The 13,115-nt window shown below is 42.8% G+C and overlaps 3 non-coding genes across 3 annotated transcripts; 2 read left to right on the top strand and 1 right to left on the bottom strand.

The window, feature by feature from the left end:
* Positions 1–4,083: 4,083 nt before the first annotated feature.
* LOC138230249 (U5 spliceosomal RNA) lies at positions 4,084–4,200 on the top strand. Its single transcript, XR_011186278.1, has one exon. It is a non-coding gene; the product is annotated as a U5 spliceosomal RNA (small nuclear RNA).
* A 5,064-nt stretch (positions 4,201–9,264) lies between these two features.
* On the bottom strand, positions 9,265–9,338 carry trnat-agu (transfer RNA threonine (anticodon AGU)). Its single transcript has one exon. It is a non-coding gene; the product is annotated as a tRNA-Thr (tRNA).
* Positions 9,339–9,717: 379 nt separating this feature from the next.
* On the top strand, positions 9,718–9,799 carry trnas-gcu (transfer RNA serine (anticodon GCU)). Its single transcript has one exon. It is a non-coding gene; the product is annotated as a tRNA-Ser (tRNA).
* The last annotated feature ends 3,316 nt before the right edge of the window (positions 9,800–13,115 follow it).

Raw genomic sequence — 13,115 nt, 5'->3', positions numbered from 1 at the left:
TGTATTATCAATTTTCTGTTTCAAAATACCATACTTAAAGCATCATTTTATGTGGATCAATATGCTGATACTGGTTTAAGGAAAAAGTCCATTCGGGATTGTGGAGGTACTGTATGAAGTGAAAAAATCTACTATACAGTACGTGAAAATATCAATATACTGTACAGTACTGTGCAGAAGTCAGAGACCACCCTTGCATTTATTTAATTTCCAGTTCAAACAGCCATTCAATGCAAATTATTTAGTTTTTGGTGTCAGAAAATAATGCAAGAAACATATATTTGACAGAAGAGTACACTAAATATAATATCAAATCTATCAATATTTGCCCACTCTTTACTTTTGTGCACCCTTCTGGCACTTTAAGTCTTCCATCCGTCCAATCAAACAAGTTACAGCTGTGTCCTCCCAACACAAGTTGATCCCAAAACTGTCACTGACATTATATTAGAACACTTTCCATTAAAAGTGACACTAACATTCAAACAACTACCAAACACACCATAGCTGCCTTGCACATGTCTTTGTCATGTGCATCTGAAATGGCAAGAGGCGATATTTCTGATAAGATTAGCTCTAAAGATAGTTCACTTGCATGAGGAAAATATAAGCCAAAGGAAAATAAGTGAAAAACAAGTTTCCAAAACTGGAGATAAAAATTACTACAATATATAGAGAAAATGGGACTCCTAACAATCGTGCAAGGCCTGGTAGACCACTGAGAACATCAGCATCACATAGACAGAAGTTAACGTTTTGATCACTCTTGCATCAGATCTGAAAAAAATCCACATGTGTTTCTGTCAATACTTCCATTGTAAGAAGACAACACAATGCTATGGGTCTGAAGGGATGTGTATCTGTCAAAAAGTCACTATTTGAAAAGGAAATAGACAAAAGAGAAGAAAATTTGCCCTAGAACACCAAAACTGGACACTTGAGAAAAGTAGGTTTTATGGACGATGAGTTACAGAGTGGATTTGGATTTGAACCAGCAGAAGTAGAAAATACAACCAACTTCTAAGACTGAACTTTGGAGGTGTTTACAAGAAGCATGAAAAAATATCCCCGTGGATTTATTTGAAAAATTCAAAGAAAGTCTCCTGTAAATAATGGAAGCTGTAATAAAGGCAAAGGGTGGACACAATAAACAATGAAAGATTTGACATTATATTTAGTTGTGGATGCCTTTGTGTAATTTTGTGTTAAATATATGTTTCCTGGAATAATTCCTGACATTGAAAAATAAATCAATTGCACTTAATGACCGTTTTGACTGGAAATTAAATAAGCAAAAGGGTGGTCTCTGACTTTTCACAGTACTTAAAGTGCTGTTAATAGCTACAGTAGGTCAGTGGGAGTTAGTTATAATAAACAGGAACACATTCATTCTGTTAACTACCCTTTCTTCCTTCATTTTTTCGATAGTGGACTCTGGAATGTCCCTCTCCCTGAGGAAATCGATAAGATCCTCCATCCTGCAATTGTGGCCTAGGAAGCACACATGGGACAGTGGTGCAGCATTGATTAGTTAGCATAGTGTAATTACCTAGCCTCCTGTTTGCCCAGACTCCAACAGTATGCATTATAGTACATTTAGAAGTAGTCCAGGACAGGCAACGATGACCAACACTCGCCACACATTTGCATTCACAGGGTGCACATACAGTAGGTCACACCCCAAGGGTATGTGAATGACAAATGTAGAGTAGGCTTTTCAATTTAATCTGACTTGTCACATACAGTATGCATTCACAGGCAGCACCTCACTCAACTAATCACTGTCTATAGAACACCCGGTTAGCTTGAGCTCAAAGATACAGATTTGATACAGTCTAAACTCTGCAGAAAGTTATATCTCCTGAAGGAGGGTTGGTCAATTCTAACCTAGTGACTAGTTTTAACCTACTCTACCTTGTAATCATCTTAAGAGCAGCTAACTTATCAAAAAGTTACAGAAAGCTGAATCAAACCACAGCTGTAAAAACATGTTCTGTAAACCAAAAATTGATATAACTAAGTTTTGGAATTGTTACTAAACACACACGAATGTCTTCATTATAATAACGGTTGTTTTGTGCGTGTCACTTGGTAATTTACAGCCTTAGGAAGCCGAAAAGACCGGATGGAGGGTTTGTAAAAATTAGACCGTTGTGCCTATCAAAGTTCGGCTCGGGAGACATACGGGCCGCTCCCATGGCAAGACGTTTGCGACAGTTTAATGTAGCCTGATCATGTTTAGTAAACATAAACATGCTTGTGATCCTGGTATGTTTCTGAGAGATACGCAATCACAAAATTGTATCTGAGCAATTAGACGGAGAGATATTGGGGTTTGGCCAAGTACATTATTGGAAGGATTTTGAAAATAAATAAGCATATCAAATCTCTTAACGTACAAAGGCAAAGGGGGAGAGTAAACAAAAATAATAAAAGACGTTCCCTTTAATGTATGTCTGTATTGTTACGGGTTTCATTAATTGTATCGAAGCAAATTTATGTTTTGATCGTGAATAGGCGACCCCAGATTGACTCGCGTAGAAGCTCATAGCACCATCCTCGCTCATATGGGTCCAAAGCTAGCTATGTTACTGTGCTGAAATAGCTGCTGGTAAAGTGTTTGCAGGAGCTGCCTTGTACAAACGGACGAAACCCCCACAAGAGTATAGGCCTACTGTTAGTTTTGCCTCATTAATTAGGTCGCACTTGGGAAGGTTAAATCGATCAACCAAAACCATCCAAGTAGCTCTTGCATATGATTTTTTTTTTACTTAGCTACGTTAGTCTATGTACAATTTACGCAGACGTTATTTAAGTCTGTGAATTGTATGAAGATATCAGTAGAATGTGGCACTGTACCCGGATTGAATTGTGAACAGTAGATTTCCTATGCCAGATGAGCAACCTACTGTACTTTCATTGCTGGCGCCAGAAGTGACGTCAAAACTGTGAGAGTTGAAGTCAGAATTCTGAGTTGCTAAGTTGCAATTCTGAGATACTATGTCGGAATTCTGACTTACTAAGTCGCAATTCTGAGATACTAAGTCGGAATTCTGAGTTGCTAAGTCGCAATTCTGAGATATTAAGTCGGAATTCTGAGTTGCTAAGTCGCAATTCTGAGATACTAAGTCGGAATTCTGAGATACCATAGCGCGTTTTTTGTTACGCCCTGGCGGAAACGGGCTTCCATAGAGAACAGCGTCTGTCGAGATCACTTTTGAGTCAGCACGAAACGCCGTGTGCTGTCAGTTTGATTTCATATTGCTTGTAGCGATATGTCGTTGCTGTAACGCTTCATATTTGTCGTCTTCTTCTTCTTCTAGCTTGAGGTTTTGAAGAATTTCATGACAGACAAGGGCTCCGTCGGGAACAAAGGGCGTTGTGAGAAAACCGTTGCTTATTTTCAGCAGCAGAAATACAACCCTTTAAATACAAGATGACAGAACAATGACGAAGGGCATGCCGGGAGGAACTCATGCACTACAGAGGAAAGGGGGCGGGCATGTACAGTTCACATTCAAGCCACAAGAACTCTTCTCGGATGTTGCACAAACAAATCCTAACGTCCTGAAAGCATTGCAGCATGTTTGTGTCCCACTTCCCGTGGCTGCAGGACGGCTGACACTAACGGACAAACACAATCTGTGGCGTTTAGCGTGACATCGTCCTACAGGCATCGTGCTGTCTCACTGCAATACTATACCGCTGGAGAAAACAGTCCATCTGGCCATGAAACTCATTTGAACGTCTAGCGACAGCAACTAACAATATCATGATTCATTCAGGATGTGTGGAATCAGCACGTCCCGGAGACAGCTTCCGAAATCGTGAGCATTCTCTGGTGGTGTCCTGCAGGGCTTGCATAGCGGCTTCCCAGAGTGCGTCGTTTCCGGCACAGTGTGGCCAGGTGTTTTCCGAGTTATCGCACGGATTGGGCACGCCTGCAAGCCGAGAGCCGCTGGCGATGAGCCCGGGGCTGAACGGGCCCCACTGGCTCGTTTCTAAGGCCAGGTGCATTGCCAACCACGACCGGCAGGGCAGAGGCTTTGAAGGCGGCCTGGGCTCCTGCAGCTGTGCAGCCACACACTCTGGTTTCTCTTCATTTCGTAGAAATCTTTTGCCTTTTACTAAAGATTTCCGTGGAGAGGAGCATGAATGAGTTCCATGCAATTTTTGTGCTTCCCTGCCTTCGGGTGGGGCGCAGCTGGGCTGGTCAAAGAGAGAAAACAACAACGCTCACAATCACTCTTGTTATGGCGATTGTGGCCGTGTGCTCTGCGAGTCCTCGGTCTCCGCCTGTCTGATTGGCGCTCTTTTCTTTGGGGGGCGCGAAGTGTCCGGCCGCAGGGGATCTTGGGACCTCGCTTTGCATAGCGGCTTCCCAGAGTGGTCGGCCAACCAGTAGAGGTGCAGCTCGGAGTAGGACGGGCGGAGGAATCTGACTGCGGCGCGCAGGGCAGTCGTTGCTCGAGGGGATCTACCAGCAGTCCGGCTGGCTAGTAGAAAGTCTCTATGCACAGAGTGTGACTGCGAGTCCTCACAAGTCACTCTTTTGCCTGGGAAGAAACTGGTTCGTTCCCGGTCCAGCGCTGCTTCTGAATAAGCTATTCAGGTTGTCGACGAGGGTCCAACTGTAGGCTGCCGTTGATCAAGCGGAGCATTCACGTTGGTAGAATTCTGAATACGTACGGGATCTTCGGCCTCGCGCTTTGAACAAAGTCCAAGTCCCTTTGTAGACAAAAGCAGTTGTCATGTGATTGTCTCTGAGGATGCGCGAAAATGGCCAAGGAGAGCCCCGATCTGAGCTTGCGCTCCCTTTTTGACCAAGACACAGATATGTGCTGATTGGTTGAGAGTTTGGCGGGCATTGGAGACCCACGTGGTATTACCACGCCCTGCCAATCCCTGATTGGTTGATCAAGGTGAGATATAAGTCACTTACTCTTGACACTTGGGAATGCAGTTAAGATGTCCATTCGGCACTCCCTAGACAGATAGGCGCCAATGGATGACCATTGATCATGATAGCCAGGCTTAGCTAAGTGCATCCCCGTCTGGGAGCTGTCCCTTATCAAACGAAAACATCTTAAATCAGCCTGCATGAATACTTTCTCTGTGGCTGCACTACAAAGATGGAGGGTGAGATGGGGCCTCATTTAGGAAAGCATTCCAACGCTTAATTCTGTCTTATTAACAAGCATTGCCGCTACACTTTTATGATGACAGAGTCATGTTCAGGTACTTTGCTTAATGGAGGAAGCTCATTTCGGACTCTGTGATCTGCTTACCTGGAAAGGTCTGCTGTACTACTACAAGAAAGAAGTAGAGTCTGGAAGAAGGGACAATTTTATGATGCTTTGGAATATAAAGTTTTTTTTTCTTTGAAATCGAAATGAATCAGAATATCAGTGCAAAAGACAAACTCTTGGTTTGCTTTAAAGAGATATGGTTATAAAACAGACAACATGTAGAAAACAGGTGTTTCTCACTTTTGGAAAAGAATGGACCGGGGGTAATATTTTACTAGTTGCAGGACTGAGCTCACTGGGTTACAGTCCTGCAGTGTCACATCAAGGCCAGTGGTGCAATGGATAACACGTCTGACTACGGATCAGGAGCTTGGAGATTCGACTCCTGTCTGGCTCCGGTCGTTTTTAAACGCATTGGGCTACTCCCTAAATAGCCTGTGCTACTTACTGCATTGTAATCGTACCCAGTAAGAGATTTCCTTCATGTAAATGAACTGCACCTGACAGCTTTAGAAAAACACCTGGGCTCAGTATGGTGCTGAGAGCTCAGCGTTGCTGTTGTTCTAATTAGCACGCACTGCATCGGCTATGACCCAAACTTTTCAATTATTCCGATCAGTAAGTCAACACGTAGTCCACATGAAAGGTAGAAATATTCTCTTGTCTGTCTCTTGTTTGTATAGAACTGAATGTCCCTGACAATGTACCTTTAGTTTTAATTGAAGAACGGCCTTTGTGTTCAAATATATCAGACGTTTACGTAACTGCTCATGCGACACTCAGTTGTAATTAGTCAAGAAATAAAGTCGAACAACAGCTGCGGGTTTGATTCTGAACGTATTAGATTGCAGCGCCTTTTACTTCCATTGACAAATGATAGAGATTCGAAGAGAGATCCTTCAGACCAGCAAGCAAACCCACGGCTATTTCGGTTTTCTATCTAGGCAACGTTGGTGTCTGTAATAGCATACATGAAAGCGTGATGCAATTTCTGTGGCTACATTTGTTGCACGTCATGCACAGTAAGAGTTTTTCTAACATCAAATAAAAAGTCAACAATTAGCGACTTTGTTTGTATAGAAAGCGAAACCCAGCTGTTTTCCGTGGAGCAGGTTTCAGACCCGTAGACCTGTTTTATTTGTAGGGCAGGGCGCATTCCCAAACACGAATCTTCTGTTTAAGAAATGCTTTGGGCGGCGTGAAGTGAAAATAAGAAATGGGCTCCAGATGCACATGGAAGCAATCAAGTGTTTCATCCGAGCTGTTTCAAAGACTGCTCAACAGCTTTCCTTTTACAGAGGCCCAACGATTAATGATGGGGGTGCACCCTTCAATGCGCCTTACGACTCTAGGGAGTGATTGAGACGATTCGTAGCGTGTGCTCATTTCCCTCTATTCCCCGTGTTGCAGTGGTAGGATGACGTAAATTATTGCTTCGACACGTAATGGCATTATAATCAAGTGCAAGAGCTGAGGGCTTTTGTTTTGTTTCGTTTTCCATGGCGTTCGTAAGCGCTCAAATCAAAGGCAATTCCTGCGTCTAACACGAATGTAAATGCTTTTGAAAGTGCAGTGTGGTGCAGCTTGTAAAATCCTTGTCCACATTTGTGGTTTGTTGATGTTTTTTCTGTCTGCCAAAGTTGCATTTTGACATCCGGACGGGGAGACTTTATCATTTGAACGTGAAGCCAGCCTTAAACCCTCTGAGGCGTGTCTGTCTGCCGGAACGTATTTTTTCAAAGGTATTTTTTTTTAACGGAGAACAACTTTAAAAAAGTTTCCGCAGCCACCTCGCACTCCGTGTTAGATTATAGGAGGAATGCGGCGGCGGTAAGCTTGCTGTAGTCGTGGCCGAGTGGTTAAGGCGACGGACTTGAAATCCTTTGGGGACTCCCCACGCAGGTTCGAATCCTGCCGCGTCTGCCGCATGTTGCCTTGTGCCTGCGCGGCAGAGGCGAAGTGCTGCTTCTCCTTTCCTGGTACTATAAAAGTGCTAAATTGCTTGGCCCCGCTGCCATGGAAATGAGTTCTTCAGATAACCACACATCTTGCGTTCGCACCTCTGGTGCTCTACTTATGCCTTTGAAAACCTAATGAATAAAGCTGAAAAACCCGACACGATATGTAGGTGCTCGTAAAGCACGGAGTAAAGAACTGTTAACAGCAAGGGTTTCAGTTGGTTAACTGAGGAGAGGGCGTGATCGCTAATTGTTGACTTTTCATTTGATGTTAGAAACACTCATACTGTGCATGACGTGCAACAAATGTAGCCACAGAAATTGCATCACGCTTTCATGTATGCTATTGCAGACACCAACGTTGCCTAGATAGAAAACCGAAATAGCCGTGGGTTTGCTTGCTGGTCTGAAGGATCTCTCTTTGAATCTCTATCATTTGTCAATGGAAGTAAAAGGCGCTGCAATCTGATACGTTCAGAATCAAACCCGCAGCTGTTGTTCGACTTTATTTCTTAACTAATTACAACTGAGTGTCGCATGAGCAGTTACGTAAACGTCTGATATATTTGAACACAAAGGCCGTTCTTCAATTAAAACTAAAGGTACATTGTCAGGGACATTCAGTTCTATACAAACAAGAGACAGACAAGAGAATATTTCTACCTTTCATGTGGACTACGTGTTGACTTACTGATTGGAATAATTGAAAAGTTTGGGTCATAGCCGATGCAGTGCGTGGGTTACTGGGTACGATTACAATGCAGTAAGTAGCACAGGCTACTTAGGGAGTAGCCTGATGCATTTAAAGATGACCAGATCCAGGCAGGAGTCGAACCTACAATCGCCTGTTCCGTAGTCAGACGCGTTATCCATTGCGCCACTGGCCCTGGTGTGATACCATAGGACTGTAACCCGGTGAGATCAGCACTGCAAATAGTAAAATATTACCCCCGGTCCATTCTTTTCCAAAAGTGAGAAACACCTGTTTTCTACATGTTGTCTGTTTTAAAACCATATCTCTTTAAACCAAACCAAGAGTTTGTCTTTTGCACTGATATTCTGATTCATTTCGATTTCAAAGAAAAAAAAACATTATCTTCCAAAGCATCATAAAATTGTCCATTCTTCCAGACTCTACTTCTCTCTTGTAGTAGTACAGCAGACCTTTCCAGGTGAGCAGATCACAGAGTCCGAAATGAGCTTCCTCCATCAAGCAAAGTACCTGAACATGACTCTGTCATCATAAAAGCGCCCCTGTAATAAAGAAATTAAATCCGAAATCAAGAGGGCAGTTGCCTACTGAAATACAAGAAGTCATCAATTTTAACCTGGCAACACATTAAAGGCTGCATCTATACAAGTACGATTCTAGAAATGCTCACCAGATTACGTTTTAAGAAGGAACTGCGCCTCAGGTTCCGCCAAGATCTTAACTCGGATGGCAGGATTCAGAGTCCGGAGTGCGGACTGATGGCGCACGGAGGGTCCATATACTGTGGATCCCTCAGTGATCTTCCGCGTATTCAAACCGCCAGCGTGTGACTCCCCTGTCCCCGTGACCTCATTGCTCTGCTCTCTCTTCTGTGCAGCCGAGCCCGACTCACGGTAAAGTGAAAAAAAGATGCCCTCAACGTGAGATTTACTCTGGAGCGAGGATAGATGTTACCTTTTTATCATTGAACAGGATGTATGTGATGTGGCGACTAGGTTCAATTTTGTATCCTCTTTAAAAGATTAAGGACTGCGGTGAGCGTGATTTACCACCCTTTCAGCTAAGAACCCGACGTGCGCACCGTTTAAGCTGCATAGACTCGGTCGTTTAACTCTTCTCCATTAGCAGGGTTAAGGTTAAAGAAAAAAACATTGCTGACTTCTTTTTTTTTTGCCAGCCGCGAGCGCTGATTAGCAAGGTTTGTATTTCATGTTTTGCAAGTTGCATCCATTTTAAGAAAAACACGTTGCGTTAAAGACAGGAAATGAATACTTGCATTTAATTAAGTCTAGCCGTAGGCGGTTGTCCATAATGACCAGTTCTGTTTGAGAAGACAGAACAAAGAAGGCACCGCTGGGATTCGGACCCAGGATCTCCTGTTTACTAGACAGGCGCTTTAACCAACTAAGCCACGGCGCCCCAGGAGTGCTGTCCTTTTGCAGCCACTTGGACACACCACTCAGACACATCTGCATTCGGTGTGTGCTCCGCCTGCTCGTTGAGCAAGTTGCCACCTTTACATACAATAGCAACATCGACACCAAGAGAAAGGGTGACAAATGGCTCTTATCTGGAACTTTTCAAGTTCAAGGAGCTCAATGTGCTTTCTGTGTACAACAGGGCCACTGAACTCCACACTGGCCACTGAACCACAGAAGTGGCTTGCTGGCTTGACATCTCCCAAGGAAAATGTTAAAATCGCATGTGGAATAGGAAAATGACCCTCGAGTACGAGGGGAAAAAAAGAAAAAGATCATCTGGAGCGTGCCAACCCATGTCCGGACAGCCCACTTTTGTCGACGAGGTGGCCGAGTGGTTAAGGCGATGGACTGCTAATCTATTGTGCTCTGCACGCATGGGTTCGAATCCCATCCTCGTCGCTCTCCATATCTGACGCGTGTGCCCGTTTGATTTTGTCCCTCCTGTCGTTTGCTCCGGTGCTAGAGCCGTACATTTTCTAGCGGTTGCTGAACATGGTATAGTAGGCTAACGTCGGTATCGAGCAGTAACAGTAACAGTATTTACGTGCCGCTGCTGCCAAGTGGCTCTGGGTTGAGACCGCGTTTTCACTTACTTGCAACACAAACGGAGAAAGCGATTTTTGACAGTCTCTCGAGAGACTGCGCTAGGTGTTTAGGGATAGACTTTGTCAGTTCCCCCTGGGATGATGGCCTCTCAAATAGTTTGTGATTCCTCTAGACGTTTATACAGTAGAAGCCTGCTTCGTGGCTTAAATCCAAGCTAAGGAAACGAGTTAGAGGTCTGATGCAGAGCTGCGAATTCAATGAACGGGAACACTACAGTACATTGCACTGTATGTGTGAGGAAAGCTGCCCCCTTCTGTCGACCGAACAGAGGACTGTAAAGGATACCGCCAAGAAACTTTAGGGTGCTGGTTGGAATCCAGCTCTAAAGAAGCCCCTTTGGGTGTTATGTCATCAAAAAGTAAGAACAGCGAATCTCCCTTTGATCAAAAGCGCAACAGAACTGTTTTCCGTGGAGCAGGTTTCAGACCCGTAGACCTGTTTTATTTGTAGGGCAGGGCGCATTCCCAAACGCGAATCTCCTGTTTTAGAAATGCTTTGGGTGTCGTGAAGTGAAAATAAGAAATGGGCTCCAGATGCACATGGAAGCAATCAAGTGTTTCATCCGAGCTGTTTCAAAGACTGCTCAAGAGCTTTCCTTTCACAGAGGCGCAACGATTAATGATGTGGGTGCACCCTTCAATGCGCCTTACGACTCTAGGGAGTGATTGAGACAATTCGTAGCGTGTGCTCATTTCCCTCTATTCCCCGTGTTGCAGTGGTAGGATGACGTAAATTCCTGCTTTGACACGTAATGGCATTATAATCAAGTGCAGGAGCTGAGGGCTTTTGTTTTGTTTCGTTTTCCATGGCGTTCGTAAGCGCGCAAATCAAAGGCAATTCCTGCGTCTAACACAAATGTAAATGCTTTTGAAAGTGCAGTGTGGTGCAGCTTGTAAAATCCTTGTCCACATTTGTGGTTTGTTGATGTTTGTTCTGTCTGCCAAAGTTGCATTTTGACATCCGGATGGGGAGACTTTATCATTTGAATGTGAAGCCAGCCTTAAACCCTCTGAGGCGTGTCTGTCTGCCCGCACGTATTTTGTCAAAGGTATTTATTTTTTTTAACGGAGAGCGACTTTGAAAAAGTTTAGGGTACGGTGTTCCCTGAAGGGCTCTCAAACCCCGCATTTCAGATGCCTAGCTGTATCGCTGATGTGTTGCACCTCAGAATCACTTTTAAAACTTACCTCTGGTATCTTTAATCTCTATTGCTCAACGCGTGGTGAAAGTATTGTATAAATGTGTCTGAAAATGAGCAATGGGCACCTGAGAGACTCATTTGCCTGTTTCACAAATGATCATATTTGACTAGAGATTCTGTTTGGGATTCAGTTGTGCATTCCGACAGCAATCTCTTTAAAAAAACGATACATTCTGGATGAGGTCAAAGGTGCAGGAACACTCTATTTAGGATGTGTTTGCACTTATTCTGTGTCTCTAGCTTCAACACAGCGATATATATATATATGCTCACTGATTGTTTGGTACATGCCCAGGGCAATAATCATTATGAGGATTTATTTCCAGATGTGCTAGGGGTAGTGTTGTGAAATACTTCAACACACTGGATCGCAGGTTTAAACCCCCTGCACTCTTACTCCTTAAAAACCAACAAATGCAGATATGTAGCAATCATATTGTAGCAGACACTCATTTGCCTGTTTCACAAATGATCATATTTTACTCATATTTTACAGATTCTGTTTGGGATACAGATGTGCATTCTGACAGCAATCTCTTTCAAAAAATGATTTTACCTTATCGCGGCTCTGCCCTTCTTGCCTCTTTGGACAATATCTCCATCTTGTGGTCGTTGTTGGTAATGTCTAGACAATATCTCTATCTTGTTGTCGTTGTTGGTAATGTCTAGACAATATCTCTATCTTGTGGTCGTTGTTGGTAATTTCTTCTTATGCCCTTTTTTATTTCAATTCTCTATTAGTTGATTCTAGAATCTCTACAATGGAGTTGAAAACATCAGTTTTATAGCAGACAATATGACATTATTTATAGTCCAATTAGAAATTTATTACCCTGTTTTTAACATAATAACAAATTAAAATTGATTAAAACTAAGTTTGGAACACCAGGGAACATAAAAAATGATTTTTAGGAAAACCATGAGGTTCTCTGTGTCCGATGCCTGCAAGGGGAGAAAGCTAGAATCCTTTGATTTTTCAAAATTTGAAAATAAACATCATACAGATGCAGCCATTCAAAATGCGCGGGCGATACGGCATTATTTTGCGGTACGCTGTCCGCAGTCTACCGCAAGCTACCGGTAAATACCGCGAGTTACCGTAAATTCTCCTATAATACGACAAGCAAAATAATAGTATCCGGAATTTCCGCAAGGTGGAGCTAATAAAGCTCAACCTCTCATGTTTGAGCTGTGGCCATCAAAGTCTTTAACGAAGATATTACTAATAGTATTAATAATGAATGACCTTGGACAAGCTGTAAGTGTAAACTCAAAGTATTGCCCTGGTCAACATTATTTTTTTCACTGACCTTCTTTGTAAAAGTAACACCACAGCATTTCGCAATCACGCATTTGTTTCCAATCATGCAAAGTACAGTAATTTTTGAGAATCGATTCACCATGCCTTTCACATGCTCATAAAAGAGATTGATTTAGGAACATAAACATATTACCGTATGAAAACTGTACTGTATACAGTATGTATATGTATATTTAATGTCTTAACTGTGCCCGTTTAAGTATTGAATATTCATATCTAATTTTACCACTGAAGGGAAATAGTAGCTGAGCATAAAAAGAATAGGAGCATACTGCAACGCGTGTGAATGCCATAAACGATATTAATTTTGGAACATAAACGTACAGTATATGGCTGGTCTTGGTACTTCAAAGAAAACATACACGAAACATGGTTTCATTATGACCAGAATCGGTCTTGAGATATTTTTAACTTGATTTACAGTATTTGAGAGGTATGTCTTAACAACGATACTACAGTGCGTAAATACTGCTCACGTATATGTTTCTAGGTTTATATTATGCATTTCATACGGTCAAATTACTTTTGAGCAACTAATAAGAAGCGCGAAACGGTATGCGTTTTAGTTTCGTTTTGTGCTGGGACCC

Source organism: Lepisosteus oculatus, unplaced genomic scaffold, assembly GCF_040954835.1.
Source record: "Lepisosteus oculatus isolate fLepOcu1 unplaced genomic scaffold, fLepOcu1.hap2 HAP2_SCAFFOLD_48, whole genome shotgun sequence".
Classification (NCBI taxonomy): Eukaryota; Metazoa; Chordata; class Actinopteri; order Semionotiformes; family Lepisosteidae; genus Lepisosteus; species Lepisosteus oculatus.
The sequence above is the reverse complement of the archived record's forward strand: the minus strand, read 5'-3'. Positions and strand labels throughout refer to the sequence as shown.